This window comes from Macaca nemestrina, chromosome 2 (assembly GCF_043159975.1).
Source record: "Macaca nemestrina isolate mMacNem1 chromosome 2, mMacNem.hap1, whole genome shotgun sequence".
Lineage (NCBI taxonomy): Eukaryota > Metazoa > Chordata > Mammalia > Primates > Cercopithecidae > Macaca > Macaca nemestrina.
Window position 1 is genome coordinate 199,899,256 of NC_092126.1, and position 19,462 is coordinate 199,918,717.

The 19,462-nt window shown below is 33.1% G+C and overlaps 1 protein-coding gene and 1 long non-coding RNA gene across 5 annotated transcripts in view; one reads left to right on the forward strand and one right to left on the reverse strand.

Annotated features, from left to right (window-relative positions):
- LOC105485564 (roundabout guidance receptor 1) overlaps window positions 1-19,462 on the forward strand; it is a 1,159,905-nt gene that overhangs the window by 185,224 nt on the left and 955,219 nt on the right. The gene's annotated exons all lie outside the window — the stretch shown is intronic.
- Window positions 1-19,462, reverse strand: part of LOC105485540 (uncharacterized) — a 113,884-nt gene that overhangs the window by 10,189 nt on the left and 84,233 nt on the right. For 2 of the 3 annotated variants that reach the window (XR_989643.3, XR_011620434.1), the window contains one exon: window positions 7,405-7,556. This is a non-coding gene — a long non-coding RNA (uncharacterized lncRNA). Of the gene's footprint in view, window positions 1-3,553; window positions 3,691-7,404; window positions 7,557-19,462 lie in introns of those variants that run through there. The other variant, XR_989644.3, reaches the window with a different exon arrangement.

A 19,462-nucleotide genomic window follows, 5' to 3' on the forward strand; every position in this document is an offset into this window, starting at 1 on the left:
GTTTATGATCCACAGGTATGTTTTTTTCCCAATATTTGTGGTTAGTTTCTATGGCAAAGAAACATGTATTTGGAAAATATATGTCATTTAAAACCTATAGAGATTGCTTGCTCATAGGCAACAGTTTAATTTTTTAACTGCACTGACTATTTAGAAAGTAGTCAATTATTTTGAAAAACATAAAAAGTTACCATTATAATATCATATTCAGGTATAAAAGTACTTAAACACACTTAACTCTTAAATTATGCATTGATGGAGGTATTATACACAAAAGTAATTTGATTTTACATGCTACTTGACAAATTTGTCTGACTAGAAAGTTGTCTCTCAACATGTTTTCCATGAATTGTTTTTTCAGAAGCAACTGAGATGCTTCTTAAAATTAAAGATTCCTAGGACCCACGGCAGAATCACTGAAATAAAGAGCTTGGGCAGTTTTACAAGTATCTACAAATTATCTAACGGGCAGAAAATTTGAGAACCTCTGCTTTAGACATTTGAGTTGATTTTATTTTAATGTTGAGTACACTTAAAGAATGTGTATTCTCTGAGGACAGATTTCCATGAAAAAGGGGAAAAGTTATCTGGAGATATTTGTTTTCCATATTGCAAGGATTTGGAGGAGCAGATTTGATGCCACTACCAGTTTATTTCGCTTCGGTTTTGCTTATGATTCTTGTTATTTTCATCTCTTAATAAATGTTTCTGTATTGAAAAACAATATATCCTATTGGATGAAAGGCATTAGCTCAATACCCAAAGCCACTGAACTACTAAGCAGATCAGTGAATATTAAATTATATTATTGAAAGAGACTTTACAAAATTCAAAGTTAAGTTTGCCTAGTGGGTACAATTCCCCCTAAATTTTGTCCAAGCCTGAGTAAAATCTTAATGCAGATATTAAGTAGCTGGAAATTTATAATAAATTAGAATAATATGTTAATTATGCAAATATTCTATAAAAAGAAACTAATAACCATGGCTGTATTATGACTTACAGAAGCCTTAGACAATTTTGCCTTTATGGGCCCCTTTTTCCATAAAATCATCTTAAAAGTATGTCAATATCAACATGACTTATGCCCGAACGTGATGCCTAAAAACAATAGTCCTACAAATAAAATGTAACAAAAACTTACCTTTACACATTATATAAACCTCATAGAAGAAAACCATAACATAAGAGAAATCAAATATTCTCTGAGTGTTACTTTTTATAGTATAAGTTTAACAACAATAATACGTCTCTTGCTGATGACACACTTGATACCGACTTGCTGTGTTTCCTGTCCCCCATCATTCTGCAAAGTTACATGAGCTAGTGCCAGGTGTGGGCTAATGGATCCCGTGAAGGAGATCTTTTGCTTGTGGTGCTTAGTGAAGGTTGCAGAGGGCTCATCCCTAATCCCATTTCCCACATCCCTAATCACATTGCGTCTGTCTGTGAGTGTTTTGTGTACATACACACACACACACACACACGCGCACACACACACCCTCACCCACCTACAAATCATGGAGGTCTCTTGTTACATACTCAGGACATTTATCTACTGTTAGGCTCCTGTGATTTGATGAATTTATTTATTTTCCTCCCACTCTGCTCATTGATTTAGTAATCGAGCATAATGTCAATTATTTTTGAAAGACCCGAGCAAGCACTTTCCTCCTTGGTTTGTTTTTTTGTTTGTTTGTTTGTTTTGAGAAAATAAAACTCCCCCCAAAGGTGAGAAATGGAAGTCAGTTAGTCCCCATTTATCTGTGTTCTGCACAAAACTGCTCCACAGTACTTTAGGATCTGTCCAGGTAAAAGTATGTATATGTGTGTGTATATCTATCTATCTATCTATCTATCTATCTATCTATCTATCTATCTATCTATCTAATGTACCTATGTAATATATGCATGTATATCTATCAATATATACATGTATATAGTGTATGCACACATACAGATAAAATAAGTTCATCTTGACTCAGACTATCTATCCATTCTTTCACCTATGTGAAATAATGATACAGACAGTATTTGTGTGAAGGCCAAGTTAAGATCTTATTTGAATTAATTTCTAAATTGTTAGCAATAAATTGTTAAATACATGGGTTTGTAAAAAAGGACAGAATGTTTTATCTTTTCAGTTAATTTTTCCTTTATTTTGGTTTGGGTTCTGTTATATTCAGCTTGAGTGAGGAAACACTATACCTTGGTAATATCTAGAGTCAATAGAAATGTTCTTCAGATAAGGGAATGCTCTGCACCAAAAGGTGCATTCTTCTGTTTTAAAATTTACATTTTATATGATGCCCAGCTATGTGCATGTGCAATTCACAGTTGTTAAAATTACTTGCATAGTTCATCATTGGGGTCATTATTTTGCTTAGGACAAGAGTACTCTCATCCATCATTTGTATTTCCTATGCTAATGTGGGTATCTTAAAAAAAAAAAGACTAGTAGATTAATGATACCAAATGTGTCTTAATTTATGCTACATTTTGTTTAAATCAATATTACAATTATATTACAGCTTCTTGGGTATTCAAGAAAGATTCAAGATCTTTTCCAAATGTGTACATTTATATATTGTTTCTTTATGATCTCATCATTTTCTTCTTCCTTAGGAAGAAATATCTTTAAGGTATTTCTCCAGAATTCATGAATAAATGAGCAGAGATTATATTTATCTGCTGTACTATAGCCCTTCATTAAAACTCAATTTCGTGGGGAAAAAACACCATAATTTGTAGTTTATATGAACCGAATATCCACCTTTAGACACATTTCCTCAAATTTAAATATTGGAGGTTAATCATTATGGCATATGTAAGAGTCATTGTCCTCACATTCTTTTTACCATTGAGAATAGACATGGTGTCAACAGAGTAACTAATTCAAACTTAACAACTAAATAATAAACTTAATGGCTATTAACTAAAAAATTAATCACTAACATTAAAAAAACCCTGTGTTCAGAATAGGAACACCATGTTAATTAGAATGATCACTATCCATCAGTATTTCATAGAGGGAAAACATACGTGTTAGCAAGGATGAGGTCTTGTCTTAGATGTTCATGGGACTTTTTGCCAAATGTGCACTAGAGCCCAGAGTAAAAACTTGAGGAGGGCATGAGAGACTTCACAGATCTTGTAAACAAGCAGAAAATAAACCCCTGAAACACTCGTATTTATTAAGTCCCTAATAAAGAGCTTGCTGTTTGTTACACTATAGCTTTAGGAGTTTCTCAAGGTTGAAAAGGGGTGAGTAGGAAAGAGAGCCCCAGGCTTATGCCAAGGTGCAGAGCTAAGTGCATAAGATGAGCACATATTTGGTTTGGTAGAAAGTAAAGATATATATTGAAAAATGTTTGGAAATGTTCTCAGAAAGAGACAAAGTTCAAATCTGGAGGAGCCTTATTTGTACTTGGCTGGGCAGCTTTATCTGTAAACTCTCGACAATAGGAAGGAATGAGAGAGTTTAAAGGAGAGTAACCTAATAAGATTATATTTGAAAATAGTGATTCAAGTAGAAAAGTGGTCAATTCAGTTTATCTATTCTAATTTATTAATTTAACAAATGTTTATTTAAGATTGCCTGTTGAAGTTTCTCTTGTAAATTTGGAGACCGTATCAATGAGAGAGTCTCTCTTCATGTCTTCTTTTGTTTTCCTTCTCTGTGGGTGAAAACTATTAAAAACCAAATTACATATCAAATTGTCTAATTACAATAAATTGTTATTATAATAGAAAATAGAAAAAAAAAATCTTCTGGAGTTATTCAGATCGGTTCTTGATATCTGAAAGAGTAAGGGGGAGCTAAAAATTATTCACTGAGTGTTTGTTGATGAATGAATAGATAAGAAGAGGTTGCATAAAAATATATGGCAACATTTGAATAGGACCATAGAGATGAAAAAGGAATAACAGGATCTAAATATCATAGATTATAAATTATATTAGATTCTAAATATCATATAGAAAATTATGAGCATAATAGTTACAGGACTTCCATTTGGTCTTAAAACCAGTATTTGGTTTACATTTCTTGATTAACTTAAATTCCTAATAAACTGAAAATGCTACTTAAACTTGCCATACACAGATAGATATATATGTATGCATATGTATATATTCTTCACTTTGTTCCTTGTATAGATATTAACACTGGTAGAATATTCTAGACAATTAACCAAGTTAAAAGTAACACTCATAAGAATAATACTACAACCAAACTGGAATAAATGACTACAAACATATTTGTTGTATATATATATATGATTTGTTCTTTCAACGTAAATGTTTCTTAAGATTTGTACCCTATATTTGTTTATTGAAACAGTAATTTTTTAAAAGTTCTTTGATTCTATATGTTTCTTGAGTTTTACTTAAATATGTACATATATGTGTGTGTTTATATGTATAAATTTATGTGTGGTATTACAGATGATTGGAAATTCTATCAGTAGAAGTGGCAAGCCTTGAGAGAACAAATACTTAAGGGAAAAAATAGTGTGTTCGTTACTTTCTAGAGACTATCAATCAATTGAAGATGAAATCTTAATAACTAGAGAAATTGCCAGCTGTACTTCAGTACTGTGTCTCTTCATTAGCCTTGGTCTTCTAGTGTGAAGCTTTATTTAATTGTTTAAGTAGATGGAAGCAAACTAACAGATACGTCAGCCACAAGACAGTCAGTGAAGAAACTTGTATTTGTAATCTAGCCGTAGAGGCCAGGACAATTCTACTTTGATGATATGGCCTTTGTGATGAAACTGGATAGAAAAACCCCACGTGCCACACGGTCCACCTAATTAAGTCATCAGAATGCATTGCAGCAAACAGAGTGCCTCATATGGACGGGTATAAGTAATTTTTTTCCCCTATTGCTTGGTTAATAGAAAGAGGCGTTAACCTAAATTATGACTGATCGAGCCTATATGGTACAGCTGTTGTAATTGTGCCTGAGGGTAGAGAAAGCCTTGGTTTAAAAAAAAAGAAAAAAAAAAAAACAAGACAAAAACAAAAACAAAAAAACCCTCTATTTGCCAGACACTGTCATTACTTCATTCAACTATTTTTTCTAGATTTCCTAGTGAGCTTTCATTTATTCTGCTTTCTCTCATTGCTTGTGTTTTTCCTCTTGCCACATGCATGTATCCTTTGTTATATAAAGAAACAAAACTGTGCCATGATTTCACGTGGAAGAATTGCTTTGAAAAAGATTTCCGTTATGGAATCAATAATTCATAAATAAAATGAGTATTCTTTACTATTAAAATGAGATGTATATATTAAAAACTTAAGAAGAAGTTGAATACATGGGCCTTGAAAATATAAAAACGTATTGTAACTGGCCTTCTCCCCAAGAGAGTATTCACTGCAAATTTTGAAGGATGTGGCCACACACATATAGTGACACATACTTATATAAATATAGAGTCACAATATATGGGTGTGTGTATGTACATATACATAAAATATGAGTGAATTTATTTAAATTCATTTATGTATATAACAGTGTGTTTTCATTTTAAATTCTTTATATACATCTAGTTAATATGCACAAGCTGATATAAAGTAATACATTTTTATCTTAAGAGGAGGATAAGATTTATGATTATTCTATTTATTTGTTTGTTTGTTTATTTACTTATTGAGACAGAGTCTTGCTTTGTTGCCCAGGCTGGAGTGCAGTGTCGTGATCTTGGCTCACTGCAACCTTTGCCTCCTGGGTTCAAGGGTCCAAGTGATTCTCCTGCCTCCGCCTCCTGAGTTGCTGGAATTAGAGATGTGCACCACCATGCCCGGCTAATTTTTTTGTTTTTAGTAGAGAAAGAGTTTCACCATGTTGGTCAGGCTGGACTCAAAATCCTGGCCTCATGTGATCTGCCCGCTTAGACCTCTCAAAGTGCTGAGATTGCAGGCATGAGCCACTGAGCCCGGCTAGGATAAGATTTATTATGACATGACATTTTTCCATCAGTGTTAATAGTCATTCTCCGAATTACCAGGTTACTAGGACGATGTATCTACACAGATGACTGAATTCCTTGTATATGAAAATAACTCTTTAGAATATATAATTTCTCATTTTTCCATCTAAATGGCCTTTGAACTTTATTTTAATGTTTTATCTTGTTTAAGTTCTTAGCTTGACATTCAACTCAAGCAGAGGCATACAAGCATAGCATCACTAATACAATAAACCGGAATTCGGAGCTAAGTCATCCCCTGTGTTGCTGCTCTTGTCCATGAGGTATCATGGCTCACTGGAGTCATAGGTTTTCCTCATAACTTTATGACTCTAATCACTTTGTTCCTATCTCTTTCACTGCACATTTTATTTCTTTTCTTGACTTTTTCTTTTCTAATATGTTGAGAAATTCAGGCTTCTAGATAGTTACTGTATACAAAGTTGTGTTACTTCCCTTTAATAATTTATGTAGGTGATTTCATGTTCTTTTAATAAACTGAATACAAGACAAGGATTCTAAGATGCATCATTATGTATGGCCAAGAAAAGAATATAACTACCAGTTAACCCATGACACCATAAATTAATGATACTTCTATGCAGTACATTAGTTGGACCAATCTCTCATTGCTTTGAAGTTTCTTTCATCCTTTCCAAAAGAGTTGGCAATTACTCTTGCATCTAGTTTGGTAAATGACAAACAACTCTTTTGAAATTTCTCAGGAAATAGACACTTCCTTCTACCTAAGGGTGTCTTCCTTTCTTAAGTAGCATAATTTATGCTTCACAAGAACCTATAAGTCTGTGACCATCCCTTGAACAATAAATATTTCCTTCACAAAAGTCAAATTTAAGCCTGAAATTTTGTTTCTAAGCTTCAAATAACAATAACATTTACTGACAATTTTCAATTATACTGGAATTATGGAATACATTTTAAATGACAATTAAACTCAACTTGTGTGTTCCTAATAATGCACATAACTCAACTGAAATGACAATACGAACAGTCATGACCAATTAATCACATCACAGTCAATGCCAATCACATCAGAATTGCTGCCTGGCCTATAGTGATTGCAAGATGCCATCTACTGTAAGACTTCAGGGTCAAAATGATTTTTAAGGAAGGGTCTTTGTATTGATAAAATACAATAGATAGAGGGAAATTGAGCTGACATAATCCTCAAGCTCCTGAAAGCTATTAAACATAAGTGTACAAATGTTCACTGGCAACTAGTTCTTAAGAGATTATTATTTTAAAGCCACAAATGTGGCAAACATAATGAAAAATGTAGTATAGTAATACAACTGTGGTTAAAATTCATCCATTTACAAGGTCACTTTTTTCTTCCAAATGGAAGTTTCTTTCTCAGGTTTAGAAACCTGTTCATTAGAACACCAAGCAAATTCTCTTAAAATCTTACCATCATGACAGTTGAAATTTTTTAGTATGCACTGAGATGAAATGCATATTATGATTATTAGGTGGCTGTATAATTTCTTTTTCGCAGGCATTCCGGGTAGAAAAAAATAGCTCCAGTAGACACTGTGCTGTTTCACCACAAGTTTGCTGGATCTAAATAATGTCAATAGAATAACAACAACTGACTTTATTATACTTTACTTTCAAAAGTTTACTGAAACATAATTATATACAGACAGGAGCATTTCTCAAGTAGTGCTGAGCATTTTCCAATTAAATGGTGACTATAATGCAAATTGACCAATACTAATAAGTAGGCAATATTACCCCTTAATCAACCAGCAGCTGACTAATATATTGGTTATAGTCACTGAATCAGTTTTGCTGAAACTTGTTTCATTGAATCTTAAATTTGGCATCATATGCTTACAACTATAGTTTTATTGTATTTTTCCACCAAAAATCTTTTATTGTAATACTAAGTTTAGCTTTATAAGACGGTCAAACTGTTTATGTATGATTTTGCGTACCTACAAGTAATGTATCAAAGTTCCTGTTGCTCTATATCTTTCTGAGAAATTGGTGTTGTCAGTGTTTGACATTTTAGCTGTCTAATAGATGTGTAAGTAGCATCTCGTGATTTAAATTTTTAATTCCTGAATAGTATATGATCTTGTTAAGCTTATGTGTCATCTGTATTGGTTCTTTGGTGAGGTATTTATTTGTTCAGACTTTTTGCCCACTTTTTGGGGGGTTGGTTGTCTACTTATTGTTGAGTTTTGAGAGTTCTTTGTTTTTTTTTTTTTAAGAGAGAGTCTCCCTCTGTCTTCCAGGCTGGAGGGCAGTGGTGCGATCTCGGCTCATTGCAACCTCTGCCTCCCAGGTTCAAGCGATTCTCCTGCATCAGCCTCCTGAGTAGCTGGGATTGCAGGTGCCCACAACCACACTCAGCTAATTATATAGTAAAGACGGGATTTCATCATGTTGGTCAGGCTGGTCTCAAATTCTTGACCTCAAGTGACCTGCCCACCTTGGCCTCCCATAGTGCTGGGATTACAGGTGTGAGCCACCACATCCGGTCAGTTCTTTGTAAATTTTGAATTCAAATCCTTTATCAAATACCTATTTAGCAAATATTTTCTTCCAGTATTTAGTTTATATCTTTATCCTTCTTACATTGTCTTTTGGAGGGCGGAAGATTTTTCATTTCAATGAAGTCCAATTTATCAATTTTGTTTATTTCATGAATCAGGCTTTTGGTGTTATACCAAAAAACACATCGCCAAACCCAAAGTCACTTAGGTTTCTTCCCAAGAATTTTAAATACTTAATATTTTATCTTTTTACATAATATAGTTTACATAAAACATAAACATGTAGAATAAAAGCCCCCTTGTAATGTCTTCACTGTAAATAAATGATGCTAACAAGAATATCTTCTGTGTCACTGATGTATGGAATGATAATCAAATGTGAAAATAGTAATATTCCTATTATTTTTGTCAACATTACAAATAACATTGTTTTTTGTTTTCCATGTTAATTGGAAATGATGTGTTGTGAAATCACAAAATTAAGTCTTTAAGTCTTTAAAATATTAAATATAGTTAAAACAGGACAAACAAAAATTAAGATAGAAAATGTAAACCAGAGATATTTTATGTAAAAAGATGTTTAAGAAACAAGGAATTTGATGAAGATAGGTGGACCAATTCAGAAGTGTTATTAGTATAGATGGAACAAGTTGATGTTGGCCAAACTTTTAATGTTCTCTGGATGTTCACAGAAGCAGCTCTACAAACTATAGAATCATCTGGAAGTGATTTATAGTGACCATAGGGCAGATGATTTATTCAAGTTTCAACCACAAGGTTTAGAATTAATCTTTTTCTCAATTCATTTTCTATTTGTACCCAGCTATCTCTTTTGAAGACGAACTACCTTTTTTCACCATTTCATTTTTGTAAGCTTTCACCAAGTGTGTATATAATCATCCATTTTAACAGATTACTTTATTTATAGCAAATAAACTGGGCACTGTTAACCAAAGGATTGGTTTTAGTGTCATACTTCTACCAGCTGTGTGAAATGTTTAAACTTGGGACACTTGCAATGATTTTTTTTTCTTTGTTTTGTTTTCTTAAAGTAGAGAGTATTTACTTTGTGGCGTGGTTGTACCATTTAAATAAAGATTGTAAAGTATCTAATACAATGCCTGGTATATTGAAGGCAATGAATAGAGAGTAGCTATTATTACTTTTAAAACATATATACTGGTAAGATTTTGGAAATATGGAGAGGATTGGAAATTGTAGATGGATGAAAGATTATCTGGTCATTTTGAGCCTTGATGATGATGATGATGATGATGTCAATGACTGAAAATAGAATGTTTGGAAAGGAGAATTGCTCCAGATTCATGGAGGAGTTAAAAGAAAAAACACCATGGCATGCAAGAGATAAATTTTAATGTGGTTAATGCATATAAATATACTTAACTTCTTCAGGATAGCGGGTGTTACATACTGTCTTTAACCCCTTTCAAATGTCTCAGCAGACTTTTCAATGTATAATGTCAGACGATACAATATTTAGTGAGCACAAAATTTTAAGCTGTATAGAGAAGTCATAATTTGCTTTGACAAACAGATGTGATATAACTTCACATCAAATTCAAATCAAAGAACATAACTCAAATTCAACAGAATATATAAGAATTTGCCTTGGAGTTATGTAAGAGAGCCAGGTTACAACTGTTGTTTCTACTCAAACAGTGACATGATGCTTCAGGGCAAACAAGGGAAATACATGACAATTGTGAATGCTTGTCGTAAACACTGTGACATATTTTTAGACTACAATGATGATTTTGTTGTAATTATTACTAGATTGTTTAGCAAGATGACTATGTTAAAACACTTAAATATGTCACGAAAAAACTGTAGTATTTGGAAGCATGCCATGAAACAAACAGAAGAAGGCCTATTCGCTAACATGTTTTTTCTTTAGGCATCTTGGTATAAGGAGAATTTTCATATTTTTCTACAGTGTTGGTGAAGTACTTTACATGAAAATTATATATACACACACATACACATACACTATTTGTTTTCATTTCCCTGTTTAAAAACACAAAAACAGAAAATGTATGTTGATTGCAAAAAATATTTGAAAATCACTGGTCTAAGGAAACATGCAATGAGATGTTGAAATGTTTACTAGAATTGGCCAAGAGAAAGTTTGGTTTGTTGCTGTCTGGTAGGAAGTTAAGTTTTTATTTTGTCTGCTTAAAAAAGTGTACTTTTTTTGTTTGTGTTTAGTTGATTGTGACTTTTGGAGGAGGAGTTCAATTATAAATAAAATTTGATTCACTATCATAGTATGTCATAATACACTTTGATTTCAACAGATGGGACATAAAACTATAGTTTATTAAGGGATATATTTCGTTAAATTTATGATATGGTAAACCTGAGTATACTAACTTGATGTAAAAGTCACAGATCCACAAATATCAACTAAAGAAATTATTAATGGAAACAAACAAAACTCAGTATTAGATAACCTCAGATGTATATATGCAGCCTGATTAAAGTAAACAGTAAAAAGTAAAAATAAAGATGACTACAATAATACTTGAGAAGTGGAATTGCCACTGGACTTAATTGAATTTTATGATGATATTAATTATGTTAGCAGTTAATCTATAGTATACTTTGATTGAATGACTACTAAAAAAAGAAAAATAAAATTTTATAGTATTATGGTAGCAAAATTTCAATAGTCAATAAATTGGAATAAAGTCTTGGAAAAGGGTTTAGTGCATGAAAAACACAAACAGATAGTAAGATGGACAAGTAGAACGTATTTAAATGCGTGATCCAGTTGAAAGATTGGAACCAATGGGACCAGAGGAAATATTGTCAAAATACTGAAAATATTGAAAATGCTGTATTAAAATGAGGAAACACTGAGCCCAGAAATGTCTGACAGACTCAGAGATATATCATTGTTTTATATGAATATATCATATTCCTTGAAAAATTGATCATGTGACAACAACATTTATAAGTGACCTGGCTCAACATAACTGCCCTAAAATTTTTTTAAAGATGTATTCATTGTACAATTCTTTGAGTATAGGAAATCCATGGACTCAATGGAAACAAGTGATCCTCTGTCTAGAGTTTCCCTGGATAGGTGCATTTTGTGCTTCATAATCCTAGGTTAAAATATACATGTTCACCATGGGTTAACCAAACAGATCCAAATTCCATATCATATTGTTTTTACATGTTGCTCTTCATTTAGTCTTTATTCAGTAGAATTTGCTGTAGTATTTTTTAAACTATCACATCTTGGGTTTTTGATTGGTCAAAGGAGATATTTTCACAAGTATTTACTGAAGAGTTAAGGTAATTTTAATGAGGAGATGAGTAGATTATTTGGAGGCGGTTACAAAAATAAAAAGATAAACTGTTTTAAACTGGAGCTGAAAACTAGCCCTAATTGAATATGTTGGTAATTTGTCATATTCTTTAAACCATCAATAATTTCACATTTAAAATTTAATTGAAGAACCACTTTGTGGAATTGTCCCATATGAATATCTGTTTTAATAACCTGCCTTTACTGTTACAGTAATTAGTCATTGATAATCGAGGATAAATTTCATAAGCAAACTGTAATAAATACATATAATCGAAGACTGTCATATATCTAGTCTACTATATCTTTAATTTCTGGGTAACAACACATTTACCATCAGTAAATTCCATTTATTGAGCACTCACTATTTGTTTTCTGCACTGATTTTACTCAAACCTTAAAAAAGTGAAAAAAAAATGTTGTCATCCCAGAACTTGGGAGGCAGAAGAAGGAGGATTACTTGATCCCAGGAGTTCCAGACCAGCTAGCCTGGGCAAGATAGAACTCCCATCTCTACAAAATATGAAAAAATTAGCCAGCCATGGTGACACATGCCTGTAGCCCCAGCTACTCAGGAAGACGAGGCTGGAGGACCTCTTGAGCCAGCCAGTGGAGGCTGCAGTGAGTCGTGATCTCACCACTGCACTCCAGCTTGCATGACAGAGCAAGACCCTGTCTCAAAAAATACATGAATATTATTTATATTTTAACAATGAGCAGAGCCAGGATTTGAAGCCACTTTGCATTGTCTGACTTGAAAACTTATTCTAATGTTCCCCACACTATGCCAATCCATTCTACCTCCACACTACAGCCACCACTGGATTTTTCTCATCTTATATTGTGTATCTGATTGTAGGTTGGATAAGACATGGTCCATGCAGTGTGATTTAAAAAGATACAAGGCCTCCTGGACCAAATCAGTCTATTTTCTGCCAGAAAAATAAAAATTATATTTCAGATATTAACCGAATATTATTAATTTGGCCTTTCTCTGTTTTTCTTGCTTAAAAGTTAATTTCTGTGTTTCTAGCCTTTACTCTTGTTTTACTGCTTCTTCCTTGACAATTGGTATTATAGTTGAGGATACAATCTACATATGTCATAAAATAGTTATGATTGATTTAAGATTGCATTTTATTATTTCAGAAGACCCTCCTTTTTCTCTTTGATGCCATATGATAATTTACCTTAAAAAAGATAAGCATAATTTCAGTTAAAGTTTTATAAATGGACAATACATGTTTATTATATATATTTTTATTACCTAAACACACCTTCTCTCAGTTTTTATTAATTTGACATAGCAATGTTAAAAATTTTATAATACAGGTAAAATTTAACATTTCTATAATTATCTCATGAATATTCAGTTTAATATTTATAACTATGCATCAGATTAAAGTGTTTAATCAGAAAAAGGTTGTATTATTTTTATGCAAATACTGACAGACAAGAAGAGTTTTCACTGAATTTTGAATATTTATTCTCTTTGACGTATCATATGTATATATACATATATTTAATATATGGATTTTGACATCTTTGTGAATATTTTTTCTTTAAGAATGACTTTAAAACAAGAATAGCATTTTTCATTTTACAGTTTTACTTCCATGTTAAATTGTGATTTTCAATTCCACTTAATTTTTTTTCTAGTCTGCAAACTTGTATTGAGCAATTTAGTCTCCAAAACCATTACAAAAGGCCAGAAGAGGACATTAAATTTAGGAAGCCCAGAAAAATAGAATGCTCAATGAATTGTCTGTCTGTAGGTACTATAGTGTTGTTGCCAGAAGTAAGTTAAATAGACTTTCCCTCCTCTGGGGGTTGATAACTGAGAATATATCACATAGATGTATGAGTTAATTATAATTTAAAGTAGACAATTGTCTAATGAATCAATTTAAAAGTTTACAGTGAATCAAAACACATAGGAAATATTTATATCACTTTATGTTTTGAAAACAGTGCCATTCTTTTGATTTTCACAAATGCAGAAGCAGTAATAGATTTTTTTCAGTAATCAGTTGTCTTTATTTTCATGTTTTTAGAAAAGTGCTTTCTTGCATAAATGTACTAGTTCACTTGATCACACTAAATAGTATATTTAAAACTTTGTTGACTTTCCCCCCTTTGAGTTTAAAAGGTATTTATCTTAAAAATCTAACTATAAATCTTTAACTTCCCATATATGCTATTGAAGAATAACAGTATTTTTAATATTATATTTTAGAGGAGCAAGCCTCATATAACTTAGTGCAAGATTTGAGCTCAAACTATATTTTATTTAAATATTTGACTTTTACTAACATGGGATTCATCTGGAGCCCTAGATATGCCGGGGCTGTACCTTGGAATTACTTCTGGCCTTTGGAAGGTCGCTCGTTTACAAGTTATTGCCTCTCATAAATTGATCTAATCTTCTGAATAATGGCTGTACACGCTGATGATCAATATTTTATTGCTTCTACATCCTAAAACACACCATGAATTATAGTCAAAACCATTATCACCCGGCTCTGCAGACATAACAATAATATACATGTGGTATTACCACTCAGCTTGTGGTACTGTTTATGAAACAAGACTCTGCTTGAATGATTTTATTTTAGCACTATTATAATCCTCTTTAATTTATAAATAGAAATGTCACTAACATGATCACTCCAATAGTCCTGCTCTAGGCCAGAGTTTTCACTTATTAAAATTTTCTACTGTAATGATCAACTCTTAATTTTTCCTTTGATTCAAATGTTTCTAAAGATCAATTACCTTATTATATTTTCAATGGGTTGTGTGAGTTAAAGATAACCAGTATAATTTTTTATTGGTGAAGTTAATACTAAAAAGTGTATTAAGGAATATCATACCTAATGTATACCACTATTGTTTTTTCTGACTATAATTATTGTCCTTTAATCACATTTCCTGAGTCTAAAACAATGTATGATACACATTCTTTGCATTTTGTCTTTCTACTGCCACATTTTTATAATTTTTAATAATTTTTATATTTTAACTAACTTTTATGAAATTTTTCTTACTTCATTTTAACTATGCACACCACTACTCTGATCCCTCCTAGTCACAGTCCTTTGTCCATGATTCACTTGTCAGTCATTTCAACATTTCCTTCCTTTATGCATGTTATGACAATCAATATTTGAGGATGTGAGAGTGCTTCTAGTAATCCACAGTTTGTTAAGATAATGATTCTGATCAAAGAGTGGAAACTTTCTCTCTTGGGAGCCTAAGCAGGAATTAGTAAAAATAACTGCAATTAGAAAATTGTGTGTTTTTTTTTTTTCGTTGTAATTCGAATCCCTTATCTGTAGGTTTCAGTCAGTTTCACTTTCACAGGCATATGCACACACTTCCATAATTCAGTTTCCTAGAGGTGATAGGACATTGTTCACCTCTTTAAATACTAAGTCTAGTTATGCAGTTGTGCTTGCTATCATTGTTGGATGCTTTTATTGTTTGTTTGTTTATTTGTTTGTATTTGAGATAGGGTCCTACTGTCTCACCCATGCTGGAGTGCAGTCATGCCATCTTGGCTCACTGCAGACTTGACCTCCTGGGCTCAGGTGATCTTCCCACCTCAGCATCCCACCTAGCTAGGACCACAGGTGCCCACCACCATGCCAGGCCAAGTTTTTGTATTTTTAGTAGTGATGGGTTTTTGCCATGCTGCCTAAGCTCGCCTCCAACGTCTGGATTCAAGGAATCCTCTCTCCTTTGTCTCCAAAAGTGCTGGGATTACAGAAGTGAGCCACTGTGTCAGGCCAAATACCTCATTAGCTTTCAGTTTACCTCAGAGCATTCTGGTAAACGAAAGCTTCAGGAAGTGTCTCTCTCTATATATATACATATATCTAATCATTCTGGAGAGTTGGTCTTATTAATATTTACCAATTCTCGTATTTCCTGTGTTGACAGATTTCATTTTTACCTGAGTTGACCTATGAATGTGTTCAGTGTTGGACAAAATAATACACAAGGAAACACTGAAACTTGTATATTCAAATGACTTAAAAATTCATACAGCAACTATGATTTCACTTTGGATTATTGAGAAAGCAATACTTTATAAATGGAAGAAAAAATTGACTAGGGTGTAAGTTAAAGTTTTAGCCTGTGGAAATATTAATAGTTTAATCCCTTTATCAGCACAGACATAAAAGCTATTAGTAATGTTTTTGTATTTGTTAGCTTGAGTTTCAACCTTTCTCAATTTATGTTAGTCCTAGTGTTAATAAAAGTGCTTTTGACAGCATTAGTTTAAGCAATGTTCTTTAATAAATTGTCAGTGAGAGAAATCAATACCTTTAAAGGTTACTTTGAACTTTAATTAAACAAATAGTCCGTGTGTGTGTGTGTGTGTGTGTGTGTGGTGTGTGTGTGTGTTTGCACATGCGCATGCATGTCTGGTTAATAAGGCACAAAAGTTTGGATCAGCAAACACAAAGCTATGCCAGAAAAATACAAATTCACTACTATGTTTTTTTTAAAACAGGTGATAGCTAATTATGTGGCTAACTTATTTCCTCTTAGTGTACTATACTGTCGAAAGAATTGAGTTAAATATATTACATAAAATAAAAATGTAACAAAATTGCATGTAAGTTGTGAACTAGTTTCCTGATATTTCAACAGAATCTATTTTTAAAACTCAGATTATAAAATAATATTAGTATAACATACTATATCCATCACCATTTTACTTAAAAATAATTCCTGTTTTTGGACTGTTTGGAGATTGCCTTTGCACTGTGATATGGCAAGTCATTTTAATAAAATACTATCTAGCCTTTTGGGTAGAAAATGATACCCCTTGAATTCTAACACTGTTTTTCTCCAGCACCCCATCAAGAACAAAGGACAGCCAAGCATGAACAAATGAAATTTTGCACAGAATTTCGAAAGAATGAAAGACTGTCTGAAAGTAGATTCACTAGCTCCATATTTAGTCAGTGAGACAAAGAGAAGGCAAGCGTCCCGAGGAGAAAAAAAAATTTCAATCCATCTATTTTTTTTCATGTAGAAAAAAATAAGGAAAACATTATGGATTAATAAAGGCTGCAATTAAAGTTCAAACACCAACAGTCAACAGCTCCAGCCTTTTATGTTCTAATTGTTTGAAGATTCGAACATGGAGAGACAGACAATATGGTCATGATTTAAGGCATTCAAATCAGTTTTCCTTTTGTCCCTGTATGAGGGTACTCTATAGATGGTTTCAACTTTGCTGATTCACAAGCAGTTTTCCCCTACAAAATCATGTACCTTTGCTTTAATTTTTAGCGCATAAAATATTTAAAGATTGTTGTTGTTGTTGTTGTTAACTGCACATTTGGTAGTTTCTCTTTCAAAATAGTAACAATAACGTCTGAATCGACCTGTCTGCTCTCCAAAGTGTGTCTATAAAGAGAGGTGGGGTTGTGGATACTTAGGGAAGGAACCTTATATTCACTGCACCAAATTGCCAAAGGATATGGTATTTTCATTAGCCGTAGAAGTCATGGGCCACTTAATCAAAACCACAATGAGATGCCATCTCACACCAGTTAGAATGGTGATCATTAAAAAGTCAGGAAACAACAGATGCTGGAGAGGATGTGGAGAAATGGGAACACTTTCACACTGTTGGTGGGATTGTAAACTAGTTCAACCATTGTGGAAGACAGTGTGGCGATTCCTCAAGGATCTAGAACTAGAAATACCATTTGACCCAACCATCCCATTACTGGGTATATACCCAAAGGATTATAAGTCATGCTGCTATAAAGACACATGCACGCATATGTTTATTGCGGCACTATTCACAATAACAAAGACTTGGCACCAACCCAAATGTCCATCAATGATAGACTGGATTAAGAAAATGTGGTACATATACACCATGGAATACTATGCAGCCATAAAAATGGATGAGTTTGTGTCCTTGGTAGGGACATGGATGAAGCTGGAAACCATCATTCTGAGCAAACTGTCGCAAGGACAGAAAACCAAACACCACATGTTCTCACTCATAGGTGGGAAATGAACAATGAGAACACTTGGACACAGGAAGGGGAACATCACACGCTAGGGCCTGTCATGGAGTAGGGGTAGAGGGGAGGGATAGCATTAGGAGAGATACCTAATGTAAATGATGAGTTAGCAGGAGCAGCAAACCAACATGACACATGTGTACATATGTAACAAACCTGCACGTTGTGCACATGTACCCTAGAACAAAGTATAATAATAAAAAATAAATAGATAAATAATTTTAAAAAGAAAACATATGTAAGAAAGACTGGCATAATAAAATCCATACTTTTTTTAGAAAGCAATATTTGATCAATTTCTTGAAAATTGTGAATTAAACACATTGAAGGGAAGTGCAACAAATGCCTTCTCTTGTGAGAACTTATAAGTTCTCACAAATTTATAATAATTCATGGACTAATGAAAGTAATTTAAATTAAGAGAGAGCCAAAATAACAACTTTAGCTTTTCAATATATTTTAGAGTAGAAACAACACCAGTTAAAAGTATATTATTCAATGGCACTCATACTTAAAAGGAATATCATATGGTTACGGTTAATTTCTTTTTAATAGTCAAAGCTTCTAAATTAGTGACAAGAAAAGAGGTATACTAGGTAACAATACTATTGGCTGGAACCTTTTGAATGATAAGCAAAATGAATAATTCATACCAGGAAGAGATATAAAGATTGGGCATGCACAAATAGACAACAAAAATAAAGTAGTTCAGTTTCTGTTGAGTAAAATGGAATGCTATCTGCATTTTAGAGGGCTTTAACAAAATGTGCATGTTACTGTTTCTTTTATTATTCTCTCCTTTTTTAACTTTTAAGTTCAGGAAGAGATGTGCAAGTTTGTTACACAGGAAAACATGTGTCATGGTGGTTTGTTGTGCAGATTGCTTCATTACCCGGGTATTAAGCCTAGTACCCATTAGTTATTTTTTCCGACACTCTTCTCTTCCCAGTCTCTACCCTCCAGTAGACCCCAGTATCAGTTGTTTCCCTCTATGTGCCCACTTGTTCTCATCATTCAGCTCCCCCTTATAATTGAGAATATGTGGCATTTCGTTTTCTGTTTCTGCATTAGTTTACTAAGGATAATGGCCCCCATATCCATCCATGCCCCTGCAAAGGACATCACATTCTTCTTTTTATGGCTGCATGGTATTCCATGGTCTCTATATACCACATTTTCTTTGTCCAGTCTATCTTTGATGGGCATTTAGGTTGATTCTATGTCTTTGCTACTGTGAATAGTGCTGCAGCGAAAATACACGTGCATGTGTCTCGATTTATTCCTGTAATGGGATTGCCAGGTCGAATGGTATTTCTGTCTTTACATCTTTCAGGAATTGCCAATCTGCCTTCCACAATGGTTGAACTAATTTACACTCCCACCAGCAGTATGGACATGTTCCTTTCTCTCCACAACCTCCCCAGCATCTGTTACTTTTTGACTTTTTTATAGTAGCTATATGACTGGAGTGAGATTGTATCTCATTGTGGTTTTGATTTGCATTTCTCTAATGATCAGGCATATCACTGTTTTATATCATCTTTTAAACATCCCTGCATGATGGAGTTGGTGTCA